At 40.8% G+C, this 23,545-nt stretch overlaps 1 protein-coding gene and 1 pseudogene across 15 annotated transcripts in view; both read right to left on the bottom strand.

Moving 5' to 3' along the window:
* Positions 1-11,542, bottom strand: part of Tlcd4 (TLC domain containing 4) — an 89,635-nt gene extending 78,093 nt beyond the window's left edge. For 5 of the 15 annotated variants that reach the window (XM_058585395.1, XM_058585394.1, XM_046462176.2 and 2 more), the window contains exon 1: positions 9,628-9,764. The gene's annotated coding sequence lies outside the window, so the exon portion shown is untranslated. Of the gene's footprint in view, positions 1-6,681; positions 8,944-9,266; positions 9,406-9,627; positions 9,844-11,486 lie in introns of those variants that run through there. The other 10 variants (XM_046462182.2, XM_046462232.2, XM_058585390.1 and 7 more) reach the window with 9 other exon arrangements.
* Positions 11,543-17,787: 6,245 nt separating this feature from the next.
* On the bottom strand, positions 17,788-23,055 carry LOC124105402 (ras GTPase-activating-like protein IQGAP3; annotated as a pseudogene).
* Between the last annotated feature and the right edge of the window lie 490 nt (positions 23,056-23,545).

Raw genomic sequence — 23,545 nt, 5'->3', positions numbered from 1 at the left:
GTTTGTTTTATAAGCGGGGATGAGAGGGTGAGGTTCCTTGATACAGATTTTTCTCAAAGAGCCCAGCATCCTTACCAAAAGATTTTGACACAGCAAGGGGATGGGGGTTAACCCATCTCCTTAGCCCCTCCCTGGGAGTCCCTACTCCCTCAAGAAATAACTTTTCCCCCTGGTTACCCACAATACCTTATCAGTTTTCCCTTCTAGTAGAGATATTTTTTAACTGGGATTATAACAAAACTTTTGTTCTCATTTTTCTACATTAAATTTAAACTTTTTATATGCTCTAGCTTTTAACTTAAAGAAAAACAATCTAGTTTAATTAATGTATTTTGTGTCAGTTTTTTATCTTTGTCATATTTAAACTTTATTTGGTTTTGCACTTAATTTTCTGATGTGGGATTTGTTTGCAATAATGCCTACCAAGCAGTGTGGCCACAGGAAGCCAGCAAAGGGGAAACACCTCCCCAGTTTTCCCTACTGCTCCTCTGCTTCTCCGCTCCCAGCTCTCAAGAATTCTGTCCTTAGAAAATTCAGGAGTTTATTTTCTAGGCCCTGAAGGCTCAGAGTATAAATGGCATGTGTGATTTATGCAATAAATGTTGCTTCCTCACATCTCACTCGACTTAAAACTTTCATAAAGAAGGCTTTGTCTTTTAAACACCCAAGAACCAATTACAATCACTGGATTTTGGATAAACCAGAGCCTCTTAGGCCAGGAGACTTCAGTAATTGGAAGGTCACTAATACAGTAGTTGGCACAAATAAAAAGGAAGGGTTTTGAAGCTGATACAATTTTGGGGACTCTTTTTTTTTTTTTTTTTTTTTTACAAAAAACTAACATTTCAAACGCAACACTAGATTCAGGTCTTAGAAGGAATCTGCGCTGTAAGGGGCCTGACCCTAAAGGAGGGACCAGGTGGCGCTGAATCACCTGAGGGGTCTCTCAGGAAGAAGAGAGTCTGCAGCCAACCATTTCTTACAGGCTTCTAAAGTACTTATTTCCATATCAGTGCTCTTCCCTTCCTGGAGGGATCACAGAAGGAGCCTCTTGGCTTAGAGTACCCCTTGGCTTTCTGCCAACACTGTGAAATCAAGGAAAATCTGGACAAAGTACGATTTTTCCCAAGTATATTTTGCTTTTTTTTTTTTTTTTTTAAGGATCATTGGGACATCTACCAAAGTACCTAGGAAGTCAGAACCTATGGATACAGGAAGGTTTTTCTCTGATTACCCACTGAGAACATCCTTAGCAAAATGGCAAAGATAGGGCTTTGCCTCCTACTTTCTGTTTTCCCTCTCTTTATACATGCTTCCCTCAGGAAATATTAGTTTCCGAAGGCTTAAAGGGGTTAGAAGAACAATTTAGCAAATTTCTGCCACTTGTTGGGTTCTCAAGATGAATTCTATTCAGCTAGAGAGACCTGGAATGAATACTTGTCAGTAGCTCTGGAAAGGAAGACTGTGACTCTGACCTCCTGTGACTGTTCTCTACAACAGGGATAAGAATGCCTACCCTGCAAGATGGGTGTGTGTCTTAACTGAGATAATGTCTTTGGTGCACCTACATGTCTGGCATATGTAGCCACTTATGGTAAATCATTTAATAGCCATCAATTTCTTTGCAAAGTGACACTACCACTTCACCTCTATGAATCTGGGTTGGTCTTGCCATCTGCTGACAAACACAGCAGAAAAGAGGACATGAGAACCCAGGTGGGCCTTATGAGACCTTTCATTGTCTGTCTTTTTCTGTTCTGGAATGTTTCCCTCCATAGTGATCCAAGAAAGCCAGTCTAGTCTACTGGAGGAAGAGAGGCCATGAGGAGGAGACTGAGGCTGCCAGGCTGAGGCAACATATAACCAGCCAGGCTAGCAAGCCATTTTGGACCTGCCAGCCCAGCTGGACCTGCAGCTGAATGCGCACACTTGGTGAGCCTGTAGTCAGAAGAGTAACTGCATAGCCAACCCCTAAATGATAAGAAAGTGTTGTTTTAAGCCCCCAGGGTTTGGGGTGGTTATTTGGCAATAGATGGAAACACCACTCAATATTAAGAACAGTGCTCCATACTACCAGCTCTTTCCTAACCAAGAAATGTCACACCCATTTCTCTGGTGCACCAAATTATAGAAGAATATGACATTTCACATCTGAAGCAATACAATTAATTTCCCTCTTCTATTTTTCCCTTTGCCTAAGGACCCTGCAGCTTGTCTACACCTTTGATCTGACTGGGTGTCCAAGGACTTCATAAATTCTCTAGGTGGTTTTCTATTGTTTGAGTGAAGGGCCACTTAAAACTTTACCCAAAGCACTTTGAGAATGTATTCTCTTCTAACTGCTTCCTATAAGACTGTCATCACCCAATCCTGGTTCCAACTATACTATTGCCCAATAAGTATGATATTTACCAACTCAATTCAGTATCTGGTGGATACTGTCGGGCAGTCAAAATATCTAATCAGAGTGACATTGTTTCTTTGAAACACTTCAAGGCTAGTGAGATGAGTAATGCAAATCAGATGTGGTTTTATCCCCTCACAGATTTCAGGCAGCCTGAAGTTTAACACCTACTACAACCCTCACGTTTAAATTCAAGCATAGTCAAAAAACATAAAAAGACTAAGGTTTACCCACAGACTTAGTAATGAAGACCTGTTCTGGAACAATGCTCCTGAGACAAGGAGTTGGTGAATGTAGCATGGAAGCCCAGAGCCAGGTGCCTAAGAGAAGTGAACTTTTCCCAGTTTCACAAATGGGTGACACTCTCAGACTCCACAACCTATCAACAATTTCAACCTTGAAGATGCTCTCGAGACTTCTTAGAGTGGCGACTCTGATTCTTTCTAATCATTGTAATAATTCTAATATGTTAAGACCATCTAGAGCAACCTCGTTTCTGGCTTCATAAATTTTAGCCAATATCTTTGGGCAAATCAGTTGTGTATTCTGTGCGACACTGTGGAAAAACTGCCAGAGAACAGTATCACATTTCTGTTTATATGGCTCATGTGTCCCTTTAGGTCCTCTAAAACCTATTTCTGGGTTAAAGCCATGAACTTACACCTCATCCTACTGACCTTTCACTGAGCTGCACCAAGGCATGACACTCCTGGCTAGCACTGAGGAACATGATATGAAATGGCATCATAAAACCAAGTCACTAGGTTTACTGTATGATCCTGGGAATGCTGTTGAGAATGTTAGTCATTGAAAAGGCAGGTGTTTTTTGTTTGTTTGTTTGTTTGTTTTTTATAAAAACGAAAAGGTGAAATTTTCTCAACTTTTAGAATCAGGAATACGTGGGCTTTTCCAATCTGGTTTCCTTTCTGAACATCCAAAAGCTGGTTCTGGATTATTTGTCTCTTTTCTTTGGCTGCTAGAAAGTTTATGTGCTAGAACATATAGCAAGAGGAGGAGGGGGCCTCAAACTACAAAATAGGACCTCAAGGTATACAATCAGGCCTCACTTAGCCTTTCATCTTATTTTCTTCTTTTATACTAAATTTACTCCATCTTTTCAGAGTGTGTGTTCATCTTTGTAAGCCAGTCCAAATCCCTTTCAGAACAAGCATGGGGTAAAAATAAAACTAAAGATAAAAGAGTCAAGGTGCATGTTATTACCCCTACTAAATAGTGAGCTCTTGTAAGCAAGGGCCAAACATTGTCCCACTTTGAAATTGCCACAGCACCTACTACTGTGCTTTCCTGCTGAATGATATTTGGAAGTTAAGCAGATTATATAAGTTTTGATAGCACTTTGTTGCCTGAATTATAAAATAAGCACTATATCAATGAATTGATCTTCTGTCTTCAACACAATTCACACAAATGTGAAAAGAGGTATGTACAGGTGTTTACTGTAGCATTAAGAGCAGTAGCCTTTAGGCTCAACCACAGGGAAATGGTTAAACATATGGATACAGCTGTACCATCACACATACACCGACATTTAAATTAACAAGATGATATGAAGGCAGACTGCAAAAGGATCAGCTGGTTCATAAATAAATAACTCTGGGCATGATTTTGTAGAGAAAAAGGTCTACCGGCCTATAGCTCAAAATTGGTAACTGATAGTGTTTGGGAGTGAAATCAGGGTAAGTGGGAATGGGAGAGGGAGAAAGGGGAAATTCCATTTACTCTCCTGAGTACTGATTATTAATGTTTTTCATAATAAGCTAGTTTCACTTTTGTGATTAAAAAGCACTAGAGAAAACATTTATGATTTTAAGCTATAAATCATTCTCAAATCCTCCAAATGCACGTGTTAAGGATTGGTTTAGAGAGATGATGCTGAAGTTGTCAAATATGAGCCTTGGCTCTGGTATCAGGCCTGCCCCCTTGACCTCCTACGCTTCAGCCTTTACATTGCCCTGATTCTTCCATTTCCCCATAAAACATGTAAGAAATCTGTCTGGTAGCACTAACCCGGTTCTAAAAATATGAAAAGGCAAGGAACCTTAACATGAAAAAAGCTGTAGTCTTTATAAGGCCTTAAAATAGTATGTAACAAATTATAAAACATTTAAGTTAATTCCTAATTGTCTCAATATTTTTACATGTATCAGAGCAAACATGTTCATCAAGCAAGATTAGTTTTAAGAATCATGTCATATAACACTCTGTAAAGGGGGCATTTAAATTTCTTTAAGTATTTTCCTCAAATAAAATTTACTTCTTCCTCCCAATCCCACTAAATAAATACATATCAAGTAGGGAGAAATTTTCCTTATCTTTCAAATATACTTTTATGTGTTTGAACTCACAACCTTGCACTAACATGCTAGGCAAGTGCTGTACCACTGAGCTATACATCCAGCCCCAAAATGTCCTTTTTAATGAATTTTTAAGTCTATTCGGAAACAAGTAAATTAACTTGACCCAAGGTAGTATCTCCATGTCTAAAAATTTAAAGTTAAATTAAAACCAATACATAAATTGGATCCTCATTCTAAGCTTCAGAATCCAAAATCGGGCTCCATGGGAATAGTTAGGTGGACACCGTAAGTCTGGGAGGTCAGAGATAAGATTAGAGAAGCCAGGGTAGAAAGCATTGAATAAATGCCAAGACAGCATTTGGGAAGATGGAGAAAGAAGGGTGAAAGAAGATAAGAGAAAGCATTTAGGACAAAGGATGACAAACACTGAAAAAAAAATTATCAACTAAGGTAAGAAAAGCAGACAAGGGAGCAAGATAGGTCAAAGGGAGGATCCAACTAATGTAATGTCAATGATAAAAAGCAAGCAGTAACCAAGCAACATGCTGGATGAACTCTGATACCAGTATACTTTTTCTGCAGACCTTGTTTTACTTGCTGGTGGGAGTATTAGGTGCTGCAGTCAGATGTTAATTGTTATGAAAAGGAAATCAAAAGCCTGCAGATAGGCTCTGCCCTTGATTAATTAGCTCCCAGATGCTGGTTGAGGCAGAAGCTTGAGCTTAGTTATAGATCATGAAACAGACTTCTAAGGAAGTCTCGATAGCCTAACCCTTTAAAAAAAAAAAAAAAAGGAATGAGGATCCTTTTCCAATTCTCAGTGAGGCAAGCAGCCAACTTCCTAACATGTTTGATCAGCAAGTGGGGTTTAGAAACAACACGTTCTATCCACTTTTTCTGCTCAAACTTCTCAAAGCTGGAAGGGGAGGTGTGAGCCTCCCACTCACCATGACACTTTGCATTACAAGCCCATGCTCCCTACCCAGCCTATGAAAGTGGACATGACCTAAATCCATCAGCCAATTTGTTCAGGATCCATTTGTCTTCTCACTTAGCCAGCAGAGAAAAGTCTATTGCTCTTGTGAAATCTGTTTTCAAATCTGAGTTCACTTCTTCCTCTTCCATCAAAACTGTTTTGCTTTGAAGTATACAAAACTGGTGGGAAGTCCCCATTTTTGCATCTACCCCCATCCAGCTGCCGTTCAGTTATATGCATCCTATACCTCTTAGGCATCAGGTGTGCTCTTCTGTCCCACCAACAGGGATCCAGCCTAAATGAATTCTTAATATGTAAGATATGGGACATTAATCTGGAAGGAAAGATGAAGGGAGACACTGAGCTCTCCATCAACTGTATACCTCAGAACAGAAACAGTAATAGAATAGAAATAGAAACTGGTATTGAACACATATACTTAATTATGTTCTGGGTCTCAAAATAAAAATGTATTTTGTACTGTTGTCATCCAGAAATGTTTGAAAAACTGCTTTAGATAAGCCTTTGTCATTTTGTCACATTTGCCCCCCGCTTGACATTGGTCCCATTGTTAAGCAGCTCTTTGCCCTCATGCAGGACATCAAGCTCTGAGAAGACTTCCAGCTATCTTCATTGGCTATTTTCAAAAACCTTGGCCTTTTACACAGATTTCACAAGCTCCTTCTCATGTATCCAACAGGACTGCCTTCTCCCTGAACAGTCTAGCATTCTGAGCAAAGAAACATCTTTTGCTATTTCTGCCTTATCCTGCTTCCTCAGGTCTGGGATCTTCTTGCAGCACATCCAACTGTCTCACCAGGAATAGCAGGCCTCAGAGCACTAGGACTTCATTTCTTTGTGTGCTACCTTTCATCCCCACAAGAAAAAGTACCACCAAAGTCACTCTTGAAATAACCTCAGGCTTTCTTACAAAATTAGCCTCACTTTTCCTGTCATGATGCATTCTCTGGTGTAATACATACCTCCAGTGCCTGTTACCGATGCCAGGTGAACATAGTCATCCCTACTGTTCAGTTAAAGTCTGTTTCCCTTTCTGTGAACAGATGGTTACTTCCACCTCCGTATTGTTAACTTCTTCCGCTCACAGGACAAATGGAAGGAGGAAAAGCACAACAAGGTGACTATACCAGCTTAGTGGGATCCTTTCCTCTCTCAAGGACAAGGGTACAAGCTGTCTAGCACAACTCCACCCCTATGCCTGCCCTCCCTTGTCCAAGTGCCCACAGTTGCAATTAACTCATTATCTTTCTCAAGAAAAACTAGTTTTCTGTATCTTAGTATAGACTATTCAGCTTACTTTTCTCAGCCAAACTAAGTATCCCACTTCTTAACCTTCCAAGAGATACTGAAGCCTAAATGAATTCTTAATCTGTAAGATATGGGATATTAATCTGGAAGGAAGGGTAAATGGAGACTTTGAGGGTTTCTTGCAACTTAAACTGATTGGTTTCCTCTATTAAAGGGAAAGCCAGCTTTGAAAGGAGGACATAGACACCAGACCTCATTCAGAGCATGGAGGGAAGAGAGTGAACAGATCTGATAACTGTAGAATAGGTGCATTTGATACTGAGGGACAAAAAACACTCTCTAAGAGAAAGGGACAGAAGGGCCCATCGCACCCCGGGTTCACTCTAGAATTTGCCTTAAAACTGTACTATATCCTTTTCGACACCTGGCCCTCTCCCACTCCCAATCAGGAATCCAGGGCTCCTTTACACTTTAGTTATCTGGCTGTAGAGGGCCTTCCATCCCCTCTCAAGCCCATACTTCCTCTTTCCCACTCCTTTGCAGGAATGCTCCCCATCAGTCAAGGGCTGAGTTAGACTTCAGACAGCACCCTGTTCCCAAGACTCCCCTTGGTAATCAAATTCATCTCTCCAAAGGAGATTTCAGAAAAAAATGAAGGAAAAAAATATGCCAACTCTTCCATTTGTACCCTGGGTTCTATTCAGAAAACCCCGACAAAGATTCAGCTTCTCTGGAGTTTACAATGAACGTTTCAGCCTCATGACCACAGCCATACCTAGACACTTCCAAGTAAGTATAGGGCTTTAGCAGCCAAAAGCTATAATTCTTTCTACCAGGGTAAAGAAGGCTTAGAATGAAAAGAAAGAGAAAAATGATGATAATGACTAAGCAGCTGGGTTCAAGGCAGTCAGCCTAGACACAGAAAACTCATGCAATTTGACACAGTAAAGATTCAAAACTCTGGAAGGAGGCGATGTGGCAAAAGGAGTTGCAGAGATAGGAATAAGAAAAAAAAAAGCATCCTCAAAATAAATTATCCTCTGGATCATCATATGGTGCAAGACAGGGGTGGCAAACTAAAATACATGGTTCTTCAAGTCATTCTTTCAAAGTTTCTAACATGACAAGAGTTCACATTTCTAATTTAGTTCCATCCATTTAGGAAAAACAAGGGGAAAGATTATTTACCTCATATAAAGCATACTTAAAAGGGAACTGGAATTCTTCAATTCATTACATTGGTTTCACAAAGGTAAGGCTATATTCCACTCCATGTGCTCACATAGCAGTATCTCATCTAAAACACCTCCAAACAAGGTTCACTCTTCTCAAACCCATTTGTGACTACATAAAAGGTTTTATTAAAATGAAACTTTTTTTTTGGTCTACTTCACACTTCAATTCCCACCATCCACACAAACTCTTCCATCTTGCCCCTCAATTGCTATCTGAACATAAACACTTGTCAAAGATCACTCTTTAAATTGTACAATTTTATATTTTAAAAAGTGCACATTAACTCTCAAACAATGTATAATTCAGAAAATACAGACCAGCCACAGTGACCCTTAAATGAACCTAGACAAATAAAAGTGCTTTCACAGAGGTTTCCTACAGTTTGGGAACTGGCATTACAAACCCCATTTCAAGGTCGGGTAAACCGAGGTACTTAGTTTTAATAAACTTGGCAGGGGTTACAGTGGTAGAGCTGGAAATAGAAACCAATTTCTCCCTGACTGAGCTGGGTCCCTTTCCCACTGGACTCTTCTGCACTCGGTGGCTAAAAATGGGACCCACTTGAGAGCTGCAAGGGTAAATAAAAGCTACTTGTTTGGGAAGGGGGGGGGGTGTTACCCACTTGATGCGCCTGCTTGTGTGCAGGTCTCCAGCAAAAAAGCTTTTCCTGGATACCCAAAGGTTGCACCCACCCGCTTTGGGCTCAGACCCTGGAGACGCCTCCAACAGGGAGGGGATCCCAGATCGCGCAGCCGGGAAACGCAAATGGAACGCGGGGCGGCGCGGGGCGGCGCGGGGGCCGTGGGCCCGGGACTCCATCTGCTCCCGGAGCGGCGCGGGGGCCGGCGGGCGAGGAGGATGCTGCGGCCGCCCCGCACCTGCAGCAGCCCGCCCGGGGCCCTGCCGCCTCCCGCGCGGGACGCCCCCAGCCTCCGGGCGCAGGAGCCCTCGGCCGCGCTAGGCCGGCTGTGGGAACCGCGGCGACCCTGCCGGGGCGGCGTGAGGCAGCCGCGGGGCGAGGCGAGCCCGCCCTTCTCCCCGAGCCCCTTCCAAACGGCGTCACCTGTGCCGGGTCCCGGGGCGACTTGGGCACGGGCGGCGACAGCGCCGGGCCGGGAGTGGGCGGCAGTGGTTACAGGCTCCTGGTCATTCGGCCCGGCCCGAAGGCTGGTGCCGGCCAGAGCCACCCCCGCGAGACGCTCGCGGGCGCTTGGGAAGCCGCGGGCTCCGGGCCGCTTGGAGGAGCAGTCGCCGAGGCTTCAGCTACCGCCGCGGCCGCCGCGCCAGCCCGAACTGCGGGCTCGGGTTACCGCAGAGCGGCTCCTTAAAGGGGCCGCGGCTGCTCAGGCTCCGGCTCCGGCTCCCCACGTCTCCGACCCCTGGGCCAAAGTGGGCGGGGCCGCGAAAATGTCCCAGGGGCCCACCTCCGGTCCTGAAACTGAAGTCCGGGAAAAGGACTCCAAATCGCCAACACCTGAGGTAGGCTGCCATGGGATCCTGGAAGATCACACCTCACCAGCGGCACAGCTTGTGGTTCCCGGGATCTCCAAAGCAAGTAACCAAACTCAGGAGCGGAGAGAACAGTGAGTCCGCCTCCGCAGGGACTGCACCGGGACTAGCCACACAACCAGAAATCTTTTTAGATTATGAATTGGCTTTCTGCCCTAAATATCCAAATACTGTGTTAATGAACAGCATGATTTGATCACCAGAAAGGAGACGAAAGGGAACTGCTGCTTCTTCCTGCCACGTCTGACGTGGCCAAAGTCGAGACCCGCCCCATTCTCGTTTGGGGCTGCAGGTGCATTCCAAACTGGGTAGGAGGCAAGTGGAAGAGGCCTGCCTCCTCCAGAATTCCTGAAAAACATTCTTTATGTGCTGCTCCAGCGCTCTACCTACACCTACCTGGAGCCCCTCTGTTGTCTGAAGCAAGATTTGAAATTTTGATACTAGCTGAGAATCTCAAATTGCCCAGAGCATAAACTTTGCCTTTAAGTATATTTTCAATCTTTTTTATATGGCGTCGAAAACTGGATCAACCAGAAAGAATTGTGTGGAATAAAACAAAATAATAAGTGTAGTGGCTATTATAATTTGCAAACAGCAAATTACTTATTTAGAATTTATGTCCTTTTTTTTTTAAAGGACATAAGTTCTAAATAAGTTATTTGTAAACATCACCGTTAACGACACAGGATAGTTACTTGTGAGAAATATCCATCAATAGAGCTAATATATTTGACCTAATATATACATGCACATAAATACATATCTGCTTCAAATTTGGGCCAGAACATATACACATACCCACACACACACACACACACACAATAAAAAAACAAAAAACTCACACACCCTGTCCATATTTATTTTCAAGGAAAAAGCAATATAATTGAAATCAAAATCTGATATTCTGTCCATCTATTTATTAGAGCTGTGTGACTTTAGCTAACTGAATTCCACTGAGGCTCAATTTATTCATCTATAAAATGGTAATAATAATTCAGTTACTTCTGAAGACTCAGTCTTAGCAAAAGAAGCTCAGACTAACTTGGAAAATACAAAATGTGCTACAGGGACAGAAACCTGTCCTGTATTCAGGAAGGGAGGAAGATCCATCCTGCAGGCCCCCAAATGCATATTCCCATTTTCCTTCCTAAGATTCAGAACATACCAGGCAGGGCAGCAGTGCTCTTTGACCACATCTGTTTCATCATAGTTGCTTCACAATGTGTGTAGTATCTGATAATTTGGGTTATTTCTTAACTCCTTGGGCAGGATGGTTGTATGTGGACATATGTGGGGTCAGCCCACAAAGAGGATAGATTTCAGTGTCATCTCAGGACTCTGGATCAAAACTAACCCCCTACAGACAGACACTAGTAGGAATGTCAATGGTGGCTGTTAGTTGTTCGGTTCTGTTCTGTTAGTTGTTAGTTATTCTGTTATCATTATTCTTAATAATAATAACAACAATAGCAAGAACTCAGGCCAAATAAACCCACAGAATACACTATATGTCCCACTGTATTCCTTCATGTTAGGCTTCTATAAATGCATCACCAAACTGCAAGAAGGACAAAGCCTGAGATTCAAAAGGATTATTAGTTAAATATTAAATGTAAATATTACTTAAATGTTAAAATTTGAAAACTAATCAAAACTCAGTGACCTTGAGGGACAGACTATATCAACTACATTTTTTCCTGAAAATTTTAGTGCGGCTTAATTTCTTTAAAATATCAATTTTGTTATTTACATTTAGATCTTTAATTATTCTTACCTTTGTTTTACCAATATTCCCTTTCCAATGATACTTCCTCAAAATTCTGTATTTACTCCGAAGTTTTTCTGCATTTTAAATGTGAAGTATGAAGGCTGAATTGCACTTTTTGTATCTTTGTTCCTAGAAATGGTTCAAGGAAACAGTTCAGAAAAATTAAATTATTCATCTGCACTTTAAAAAGTACAAAAATTCTCTTAATTGAAGCAAATTTTCCTGATGAACTTCTCTTTCCCAAGGTTCTTAAACTTCTAAATAGAGTCATTTGTTTGAAAAACTGAGACCAAAAGCTACTTCTTGCTAAGATAGCAAGATAAAAGTGTTTTGGAAAACTGCCTCAATTCTCCACTAGGCTGTTAGTGGCAGCCGAACACTTTGATCAGAAAGGTTTGAGTAGTAAAAAGTAAATAACCTCAAGTACTATGTTGGAAAAAGTGTATCAAGAATTTTTGTGAGACTTTATGAGCATTTAAAAGTATATTCATCTGTGTTTTTGAAATTTCTAGAAAGAAACTATTTCAGGATATTATAACAATTAATTATTTTATGTGATTTTTCCCCATAATGAATATGTGTTGCTTTTTCTGCATTTTATTTTTAATAAAAATAAAATATATGTATGAAAATTCACATTTTCTTTTTTCTCATTCTTATACTAATTATTGTGCATATTAATTGTATAAAATAATTGGGTGTTGTGATATTTCCATATAAGCATATAACATATTTTGTATCCTCAAATGGTTCTTAATGGCTTATAATAAAAACCATCATCCTTGAGTCACATCAGTCTCTGCCCTACTCCTTTTTCCACTTATTTTGCCCCATATTCCCTACAACGCATCTGTGTGTTCTTCAATTCCTAATGGAACCCATATTCCAATGTTACTTAATTTTCAGTTTTAGATACTACTTATCGACATCTTGTCATGGTATTGGAAAATAACATGCTGTTTATACACCAGCATCACCACCACTTTGCCCACACCCTTGCTTGACACATCACATTCAGTAAACAATAATTAGAGTTTACATCATTCATAACAAAATGTAAATACAATGGCATTGCTGAATCAAGTAGTGTGCCATAATAATACTTTTCTTAAAAATCTGTTCCTGGAGTTAACAATTGCCTTGCTTTTTCACTTTTAAAATAATCTAAACCTAAATTTTGTCTAAAATCCTTAACATATCTATCCAATGTCCATTAATAATACCTTCCAATGCCCAAACATGACTGAGTTTGCTCTTATTTTGCTGCAATAGACTCCAGTGGTTTACTCAGAGGGGATACATAGGGAGAAAATATTTACTTCCAAGTCTGAAAATGCATTCTGTTCTTATTACTGATTGATAATTTAGATAGGATTGAGTTCAATTTCCTATAGACTGTAAAAACATTATTTTACTGTCTTTTACTTTTAATGCTGCTATTGAAATGTCTAATGTCTTTCTAGTTTCCAATTCCTCTGTATTTGATCTGTTTTTCTTTCTAGAATTTTCCCTGGTTGTCTAAGTTTCATAATGATGCATTTTAGAATAGGTCTTTAAAAAAAACAATTGTATTGAACATTAAAGGGTCTTTTATCTGCAATTTTTTCTTGTATTTCTTCAATAATTTCCTCCCTACCTTTTTCTCTATTCTCTCCTTGTGAATTCTTGTTAATAGGCTATTAGACTATCGATATTAATTCTCTAATTTTGTCATCCCTTTATCCTACTGATCATCTCTGCATTTTTCTTTTCTATTGTCTGAGACAGAAATTGTCAAAGGGAGGAGTTGGAAGGTTGATTTCTCTGCCCTAGGGCACATGTGACAATGTCTGTAGATAATTTTGGTTGTCACCACAGGAAAGAGCAGATGTCTTGGCATACAATGAGTAGAGGCCAGAGTGGTTGCTAATCATTTTACAATGCACAGAACAGCCCCCACAACAAAAACAACAACAACAACAAAAATTCCCTGCCCCAAATGTTCATAGTGAGAAATCCTGGGCCAGGAGAATGCCTTAACTTTATCTTCTAATCTTCTACTAAAGTTCTGTTCCAAACATATATTTCATTTTCAAGGGTTCTTTCAATTCTTTAGTTAGCCCTTTTATTGTGGGAACTCTCCATGAAAGAATAAATCCTTTCTCCAGAAAAGAAACATTAATCTCAGAGGGGTATTATATTGATGGTGGTACCATTAGGGTATAGTACCTGAGTCCAGGCTGGCTATATGAAGGACCAGGGGGTTCAGAGTTCAGTAAAGCAATCACTTTAGAGCAAACCTCCTTCAGTCTAATGCCCCACCCCTCCCCTCCACAGTATACCCCACAGCCAAGTGCTATCTCCTCTAAACACTTAGTTTAGTCCCTCTTCCACTTGGCCAAGCCAATTACCACTACTTAACCCAACTTCAGCTTCCAAAATTTATTAAAATCTTTCATCTCTTGGAGATTTTTTTTCTCCATCCTTAAAAAGAAAAGTAAATAATTCTTATAAATGAAACAAAGTTTTCTGATGAATGTGTTTCCCAAAACTCTTCTAAATAGAGGAAATTGTTATCTTACATTTTTCTATACTCTCATTTTTATTGCTATTTGCAAAGATCACTTCCATAATATTTAAAAAGGAGGGTCTTATTTTTGTATTATAAAAAATTAATAGCAGAAAGGAATCCAGAATGATGGCATGGGAAGAACCACAGTTTTTTTTTTTAATTTCCAACATATTTTTTAATTGTGTCAAAAAATTATTATGATTTTTTTTAGATTTATTTATTAGTTGAAACTGATGTTACCAATCACTATTTATATGATGTGTAACTTTTAGATCAATTTGTTAAATATCCTTCCAGATACTTTTCTATACATACTTGCAAATACTATAAGGTTTCATAGGAAAAAAATGGGAGGGGGGATTAAAACAGTACATTATTGGACATGTAAGAATCTTACCATTGGACCAAATTTTCAGTTTTCAGATAAGGCAAAATAGTAATGTGTTGAGAAAGTAAATTTAAAACTCAAAGCCAGCTCCAGATTTAATGGGAAACACTAGAAGAGCCTGGCTCAAGTCAAGAGGAAGACAAAGGGATGCACATTCTTCTACTGCTTATTAAAGGGATACTAGAAATAGCAATGTGGGAACTGGATGAAAGAGAGAAAGTGACCATATCAATACTGGAAAAAAATGCAAAATTGTCACTATTGATAGATGATGTAGATTATATTATGAAAGTCAACTAAAATATACATGCATATTTTAATAAATAAGTATGAATATATCAAAGAAAATCAACAAAAATACATAAATAATAGAAAATTAAGTATGGATCAGTATATAAAATTAATTTAAATACATACATCCTTTCTTGGAACTACTTTAATTATATACACATGTGTACATCTACATGTATATATACATACATACACACATACATGTATACATATGTACACGCATAGAATACTTCTTTACAAAATAAAAGAATGAAAAGATCCTATTATAACTGCAATAAAGAGTGCCTAAGCAATTACCAAGAATACAAGTAACAATAAATGTTGGTGAGGATGTGGGGAAAGAGGTTCACTCATATATTCCTAATTGAACTGCAAATTGGTACAACCACTCTGGAAAGCAGAATGGAGATTCCTCAGAAAACTTGGGAACCATCATTTGACTCAGTTATCCCATTCCTCAGTATATACCCAAAGGACTCAAGATCAACATACTATGGTAACACAGTCACATCAATGTTTGCAGCAGTTCAATTCACAATAGCAAAGCTATAGAACCAACCTAGGTGCCCTTCAACAGATGAATGGATAAAGCATATATATATGTGTATATATATATATATATATATATATATATATACACACACACACACACACACAATGGAATATTACTCAGCCATAAAGAAGAATGAAATTATGCATTTGCAGGTAAATGAATAGAACTGGAGATTATCCTGCTAAGTGAAATAAGCCAATCCCCAAAAACCAAATGCCAAATAGTCTCTCTGATATGTGGATGCTAACACACAATAAGAGGGGGGGAGAATAGAAATTCATTTAATTAGACAAAGGGCAATGGATGGAAGGGAGGAGGCATGGGAATAATAAAGACAGTAAAATTAATCAAATATAACTTTCCTATGTTCATATATGAATATGTGACCAGTGAAACTCCACATCATATACAACCACAAGAATGGGATCCAAATTAGAATAAATTATACTCCATATATGTACAATATGTCAAAATATACTTTACTGTCATGTATATCTAAAAAGAACAAATAAAAACAAAAGCAAGGGGTCTGGGCTTGTGGCTCAGCAATAGAGTGCTCATCTAGCACGTGTGAGGCACTAGGTTCAATCCTCAGCACCACATAAAAATAAAATAAAGGTGTCCAACTACAACTAAATAAAAAATTTAAAAAAAAAGGAAGGAACTGGATGAAAACCTTAATTCAATGGTGAACTACAATTTTTCACATTTTTTTGAGAAACAAAATCCAAGCCTTTCAATTAAATTTAGAGTGAAATTGTGGAGAAGTGACATAAAATAAGTAAATATAGCATTAAAATGAGGGCTTCAAAAATTTTGAAGAACTCTAAATTTTCAAGGCTAGACAAAATAGTAGACCAAATTTGTAAATAAACTTATTCAAACTCAAAGAAAGAGTGCCTAAGAATAAATTTAATAAGGAATACGCAAAATTTATGAGGAAAACTTAAAACATTCCTTCATGACCCAAAGTAGAATCTGAACAAATGAAGAGTCAAACTGTGTTTGGGATAGGGAAAAAAAAAAGTCAATATATGCCAATTCTCCCTAAATTTTAATTAAAAATTTTTTACAATCACAATGAAAATGCCAACAAATTATTTTCTTGAATAGGGCAAACTGATTCTAATGTCCATGTGTAAAAATAAACAAGCAAGAATGATTTTTCTCAAACTCTTGTAAAAAGATCAGTGAGGGACTGGGGTTATAGTTCAGTGGTAGAGCGTACACTTGCCATGCACAGGTCCTGAGTTCGTTTCCCAGAACCAAAAAGAAAACAAATAAAAGATTATGGAATAACCCTCTCTATATTAAAAACATACTACAGAACTTAAATAATTACACACTTGAGGATTTTTATAGGAATAGAATAATGGAATTGAGTAGAAACTCTAGAAATAAATTCAAATAAACAGCATCTTAAATCCACAGGATAATATGAATTTTTAAATAAACAGCATCCAGACAAAATGAAGTTAAATCTATATCTCATACTATACACTAAGATATATATTCCAAATGGGTCAAAGATTTAAATATAAAATGTAAATACACAAAGTCTATAAAATTACATGGGTAAATTCCTTTCTTGCCTTAGAATGGGAAGATATTTATAATTTTATCTCAAAATCCAGAACCCATAAATATTAATAAATCTAAAAATGAAACACTACTAATGGCTGAAAAAAATAACAGTAACATCAGCAAAGTAGAAATACAAATTATAAGCTGGGGAAAATATCTGATATTCAAATCACACATAAAGGGCTCCTTAATATGTAAGAAGCTTCTATCTAGAAGAAAAAAATCCAACCACTGAAGAGAAAAATAGAGGGCATTAACAGACATCACCAAAAAAAAAATGTAAGTTGCCCTTAAACAGTAAAAATTCGTAAAATATACTCCAATTGAAAACAACAAGCTCCACCCCATAAACAGATTGTTATTCTACTTCCCCACTACTCTGATTTTGGAGCATTTATCTTTCAGTATAGCTCTTCAGATTGGTCCTACCCTCCACCATTTTTTGAAAAAGTAGCAAATTTATGAAACTGCCTTTTTTTTCTTAGAATTCTAGATCCAAATGCCTATTAACAAGGCAAATAGACCTTACTGGGTAATGCTAGAATTATCATTGTATATCTACATATAAAATTCATGCCTACTGTTTTGTAACATGAAGAACTCATATATCAGTATTGCAAAAAAATTAGTTTGCACATGTTCCTTTGAACAAATTGTTATTTAAAAAAATAAAACTGATAATTGAATTATTCATGAGTAATTTTCATAGACCTTAGAGCTAAAATACAATTTTATGAAATTAGAAAAATTCCTTTGGGATCGGGAATGGAACCATCATATGACCCTGCTCTACTAGTCCTTGATACTTATCCAAAAGAATTATTCATCTGCATACTAAAACAATACATGTATACCCACAGCAGCACAATTTCCAATAGCTAAGTTATGGCACCAGCCTTATGTTATGGCAGAAGTGGGCCTTCAGATCCATTGAATCTGCTTAAAGAGTCAGCTCTAAGTCATAAGAGTCCTGAGGGTGGAAGACAAAGGAAGCTGAGATAATGAACTTTTAAACACCAGCAGGATCCCTAGTGCCCTGACCCAAGGTGAATTTAACACAAGGTGGAAAAAACTTGCATGGATGTTAGTTTGAATAGGGCAAATGAGAACTCTTTGAGCTCAAAAAGATGCAAGAATTAAAACCAGTATTAAGTCTGTACAATTATTTGGTGTATAGGGGTGGAAGAGAAAATAAATACCCTAGTAACCCACATATAAAGAGACCATAAACAAGGGGACGATATTTGAGGTTCATGGAAGGCCACCTTGCCCATCCTGCCACAGAGGACAACAGTGCCACATGGGCCCCCACAAACACATCGTTCTATGTCCACACTCAGGAAATTGGCATTTACTTCAAATTACTCATCTCCGGAGTGATGTCAAAAATGGCATTTATAAAGTGAGAGATGGGAAGATCTTCAATTTCCACCAAGACACCCTTCTCCAGGAGCTGGGCAGCAGTGTAATGAAGAGATGGATGTTTCTTCCCCTTCCTGGAACTCTTGTTGCTGGGGGCCAGGTGTACTGGTTGTCACAGTCACCCTGCTCCTCATAGAAAGTAGTCTTAGGGCTCAGGGCCTGGAATGTGGCCTGAAGCTTCACCAGCTCTGCCTTCTGCTGCTGCCAGTGCCTGTGCTGGCTACAGATGTCCTGCTTTCTGGAAGCTGAGAGGGTCAGGATCTCCTTGAGGGAGTCCCCAGTGTGATACCAACCAACATCTGCTTGGTGCTTACAAGCAGGCTCTGGGCATTGGTATCATCAGCATCTGCCTCTAGCCCTTCAAATTTGTTGGTGACTATCAGGGACACTTTGAGTTTGCTTGATCCATGTGACCATCTGCAGCTATGTTCTCCCTAATGAGGTCAGTAATGGTGGGCAGCTCCCCAAGGTCCTCTAGGAGCTGGTACAGGGGTTCCCAGTGATTAGTAGTTATTCAGTCCTGATGCTCCAGCAGCAGCCTATTCATGTTGACCAGCTCTCCCACCATGATGTGCACCATGGGTTTGGCCACAGCCACCATGTCTGAGTACTCATCCTTCGTAAACTACTCTTCCGGCTCTGGCATCTGGCAGACTCTGCAGATGTACTTCCTGAACTCGAGGTGTGTCTCCTACAGATACTCATTCAGGACCCACAGGTGCGAAGTCTCCCCAGAGAAGGCCTTGCCAGTCGATGCATGCTGCAGGAGCTGGACTATAGCCCCCAAGGCATAGTGCTGTGGGGTGGCCAGGGCACCACTTAACTGCCAGGATCACAATGTCAGAAGCCACCACAGTGGGGTTCAGGAATCCGTAGTACGGCAGGTTCCCCACCATCTTATGGACCTCACTCTCTGTGGCATCAGGGAACTTCTTTGCCAGGGTTGTCTTCAGAACTTTAGCCACATACCACAGCCCATATGGAATTTGGCTCAAAAATGAAATGATGGCTACATACCACATACCACAGCCCATATGGAATTTGGCTCAAAAATGAAATGATGGCTACAAGGAACTTTTCAATCATGGCAAGCAAGTTGCCAGGGAGATGTCCATCTCTGGACCTTGGGGTGGCTCATGGGCTGCTTGGGGGTGACATCATAGGGAATATGGATGCACTGCCCTGTCTGGGCCTCAGTCTGGTTGATCCAGCTCTAGTAGATGTGGACAGGGTCTGTGTGGACACTAAGCACCTTTTCCTCCAGCATGTCCTTGATAAACTTGCCTAGGATCTCCCACAGGGTGCTCTGTCCCCACTCATTATAGCAGCAGGTTGGCCTCCCGGAGGTTGGAGGCATAATTGTATAAAACGAAAATCACTGCCTCCATGAACTTGGTGGTTCTATTCTGTGGCATCTGAAAGGTCAGCTTAGCCAGGTAGATGGATTGAGTTTGGAGCAGGTAGAGGAGGTGCTGGTAAGCTTCTAGTTTCTGCAGATTCTCTTTGCTTAGCGACTTTAATACCTTCTGCTTGTCCAGAACCATAATATTTGACAGCTGCTCCTTCTTCTTCGTCGTCTTCTTTTTGTTGTTGTTGTTGTTGTATTGGTTTTTTTGCTTTTGTTTTAAATTCATTCATTCATTCATTCTAATCAATTATACATGACAGCAAAATGCTGTTCAATTCATTGTACACACATGGAGCAGAATTTTTCACTTCTCTGGTTGTCCCCCAAAGTAGGATCGTACCATTCATGCAATCATACATGTACCTAGGGTAATGCTGACCATCTCATTCCACCATCTTTCCTACCCCCCTGCTCCCTCCTCCCTCCCCTTTGCCCCATCCAAATTTCTTCCACTCATCCCTTACCCCCACCCCATTATGAATTAGCATCCACTTATCAGAGAAAACATTTGGCCTTTAGTTTTATGGGATTCTTCTTGGTCAGTTTCTTTCAGTGGGAGACCACTTCCTGTAGGGTGATCTGGTTTTTCACCAGCCGGCCAATCTTGATGTCCATAAGGATGAAGTCCTGCCCCAGCTGCTGATTGGAGCAGATCTTTCTGACCATCTCTTCCTGGAGCTTCAGCAGCTGGGCCTCAGCTGACAAGTTCTGCTGGCTTTGGTTCAGGAGGTGGGCAAACCTGTGCACCACACTGAAGGTAGGGCGGGCTGCATGCTAATATGGAGAAGAATTTTTCACTTCTCTGGTTGGCCATGGCAGGGTTCCTCAACATCTGCTCTGTCTAGGCTGCCTTGCCTTCCTTGATAGCCTGATTGATAGCAGCCACACCAAGGACCATTCTGGGAGCTGTGTTTGTGTTCTGGTTGGCTCTGACCACTCCCTGACTAATATCCTGTGGTCACCCCAGGCTTTCCTAGCTCGGAAAAAAGCCTGGATCTTCACAAATGGAGTCAACATTCTTCTGGAAGTAGCACAGTCACCTGAGGTATCGCTTCCAAGCTGCGCACTTCCAAACCCAGGCCTGGATCTTGATTATGGCATCCAGGTTTGCTTTAAAATACTGCAACTGTTGCAGGTAAATTTTGTGCTGTCTATAACCCTGCCAGTGAGCCTGGATTTTGATGACTGGTGGAATCCAAGTCCTCAGAAAGTGTGAATGCTCAGCAAACTTCTGGAGGACTACGAAGCCATGGAGGCAGGCCTAGAGTTGGACGATGAAGCCAACATTGGCCTTCCAGAGCTCCTGGAGGTCATGGGCAGCAGTGGCTTTGGTGATAGCTGACTGGATCTCTTCATGAGTCAGGTGGGAGGTGTTGAGATGGCAATTGGGGGAGGGGGGGTTCTCCCATATCCCCTAAAAACATAGTAGGCAGTGCCATCCTTTATGTCATGTTGAACCCAGAAAGCTATGTCCCCTAGAATACAGCTTCTTTTCCACAGCACCTTCCAGGACCCACTGGTAGTCATCCACACAGTCAGAAACTACCCCTCGGAGGGCCATGGAGGAGTTTTTCAACATCTGCTTTTGCCTTCCTTGATAGCCTGATTGATAGCAGCCACACCAAGGACCATTCTCCAAGCTGTGCTTGTGTTCTGGTTGGCTCTGACCACTCCATGGTGGATCTCCTCCAGCCATAGCACAGCTCCAGGATTCCCTGTCACCTTGGCCTTCTGTCTTTTGGCTGCCACAAGGAAGAGATGATACCGAGGAGCAACAGGGAGGCTGACAAGTCTTCTCAGAGCTTCCTTGGTCCAGAGCCTCATTGATAAGGCTGACCACAAGGACCTGATTGGTATCTTCTTGGACCTGGGCATTGTGCCCTGGCTCACGGTGCCCTACAGGTCATTCCAACTCGGGAAAGTCCCATCCACTCCATGCACCTGTCGCAGCTTCACCAAGGCATCAAAGTAACACTGAGCATTTTCTCCTTCTACCTCTGCTAGGCCAGTGATGGGATTCGTCAGACTGTTCCAGAAGCCACAGGCATCCCTGGCCTCCAGGTTCCTATTAATCAGGACTATGGCTGACAGCATCTCCATAGCCACGAAGAACTCCTCCTGGAAAAGCTCCCCCTGCTGCTGTCGCTGGGGCACTGCCAGCTCCTGCTGGTACACAGTGGCAGCAAAGGGGTACACTGGACGCAGCTCCTTCACTGTGTCCACGTCCACTCCCCTCTGAATGGCTTTGTTGACCCACCTCACAGCCTGGAGCATGGCTTGTTCTGACCACTCTTGCTGTTGGCTGCAGCCACAGCAGTCTGATCTTCCTCCTTTTCCAAAAGCTCTACCAGGCCCACCTCCTGTGCTTTCTGCTCTCTGTTTGAGGTCACTTGTTTCAGATACCAGTCAGCAAAGTCGCTCCTCACCTCTTGCAGGGCCAGGGCAAGGTCCTGAAGGGCCTCAAGCAAGGCTTCTGGGCTCTCTTTCCAGGGCTTCATCAATGACTTCTAGAGCTTCACGGACATTGACATGGTTGAGGTTGCCCTGGATTTCAGTCTGGGTATGGTAGTAGTCATAGATGTCCTGGCTTTCTCTGTCATCATGGTTCCTGGCACTGGCAGCCTTCTCCATCTTGGCCAGGGCCAACATTTCCTGGTAGATGGCTGCCAGAGGTTCTCAAAGATTCCCCAGAAGATCACTAGGATTCTGCAAGGCAGCCAGGGTGTTCTGGACCACCCCTCACTCCACTACTTCATCGATGGCAAGGATGGCTATGTGGATTGCAGCCTTATCCACAGAAAATTCATTGGCCAGATGCCCCCCCATCTTGCTGAAGGCAGTTCAGAGGCCATGTTGCTGAGTTCCTCAGCTGTCGAATTTCACTATCACATATAAATCATGTATGTATCTGAGGGGCCAATCCCAACTAGAAGAGGAAGAGACTGAGAGCATGAATGCAGTAGAAAACCTGGAGCATGTTCTTCTTGTCATAGATGATGTGGTCTCTGGGAATAAGGTCAAAGGCAGACTGATGTGGGCTACTGCAGACAGCAAAAGTTGAGGGTGTCTGTGTGATGGAAATACAAGCCTGTTGCCTGGTACTGCAGCTGCTCCACATCACAGATCTTCTTCAAGGGAACCACAGAGGGTGCAAAACAGTGGCCCCATTTAGCCAGCAGCGCTCCATTGCAGAGGCTGTCCTTCAGCTATACCAGGGAGGGAAAGCTCCTCCTTCAGGCAGGCCTCCATTTAGCTCTTGGCTTCTTCTAGCCAACAAAGGTACTGATAGGAAACATTCTGCCTCCTCTGTTCATCCATTTCCTCAGCTCTGAGGTGTTCATAGGCTACCCAGTCCCAGCCCACTCCTCTCCCCTCCATGTTCCTCCATCTTATAACCATATTTTTAATATACAAACATTTTCTCCCTTAAATATTTATCTCCCAAAATGATCTCCTATGTCATTATGACTATTGTTCATACAATAATAGTATTACTATAATCAATTTACTCATCAAATTTGAATCATGTTCATTGCTAATTGTTGTCCCATTTTAGATATTCTATATGAGAAGTCAGAAGCATTAAGAATGGCAGTTATTATTTACCTAGAAAATAGATATGCTAATTCACATCTCCCACTTAGTCTTTGGACCTGTATTCTGTGCTTTTTAGTAAAAACGAAACATTTTTACTCTCCAACAAATAACAGTTTTGAAAAGTTACTCATCCCATCCCTTTTAAAAATATTTTTATATTTCTTCATAATATACTAAAAATATTTCAAAAGAAGAAAAACTAGTTTTAGTAAGAAAGATATTTTATGGGGATTTATTTTCTACAAAGGAAAGTATGATTCTGGTCTCAGAT

The sequence above is a fragment of the Marmota monax genome, unplaced genomic scaffold (genome assembly GCF_021218885.2).
Source record: "Marmota monax isolate L192 unplaced genomic scaffold, Marmota_monax_Labrador192_F-V1.1 WCK01_AAM20220418_F8-fsc00070, whole genome shotgun sequence".
Classification (NCBI taxonomy): domain Eukaryota; kingdom Metazoa; phylum Chordata; class Mammalia; order Rodentia; family Sciuridae; genus Marmota; species Marmota monax.
The sequence above is the reverse complement of the archived record's forward strand: the minus strand, read 5'-3'. Positions and strand labels throughout refer to the sequence as shown.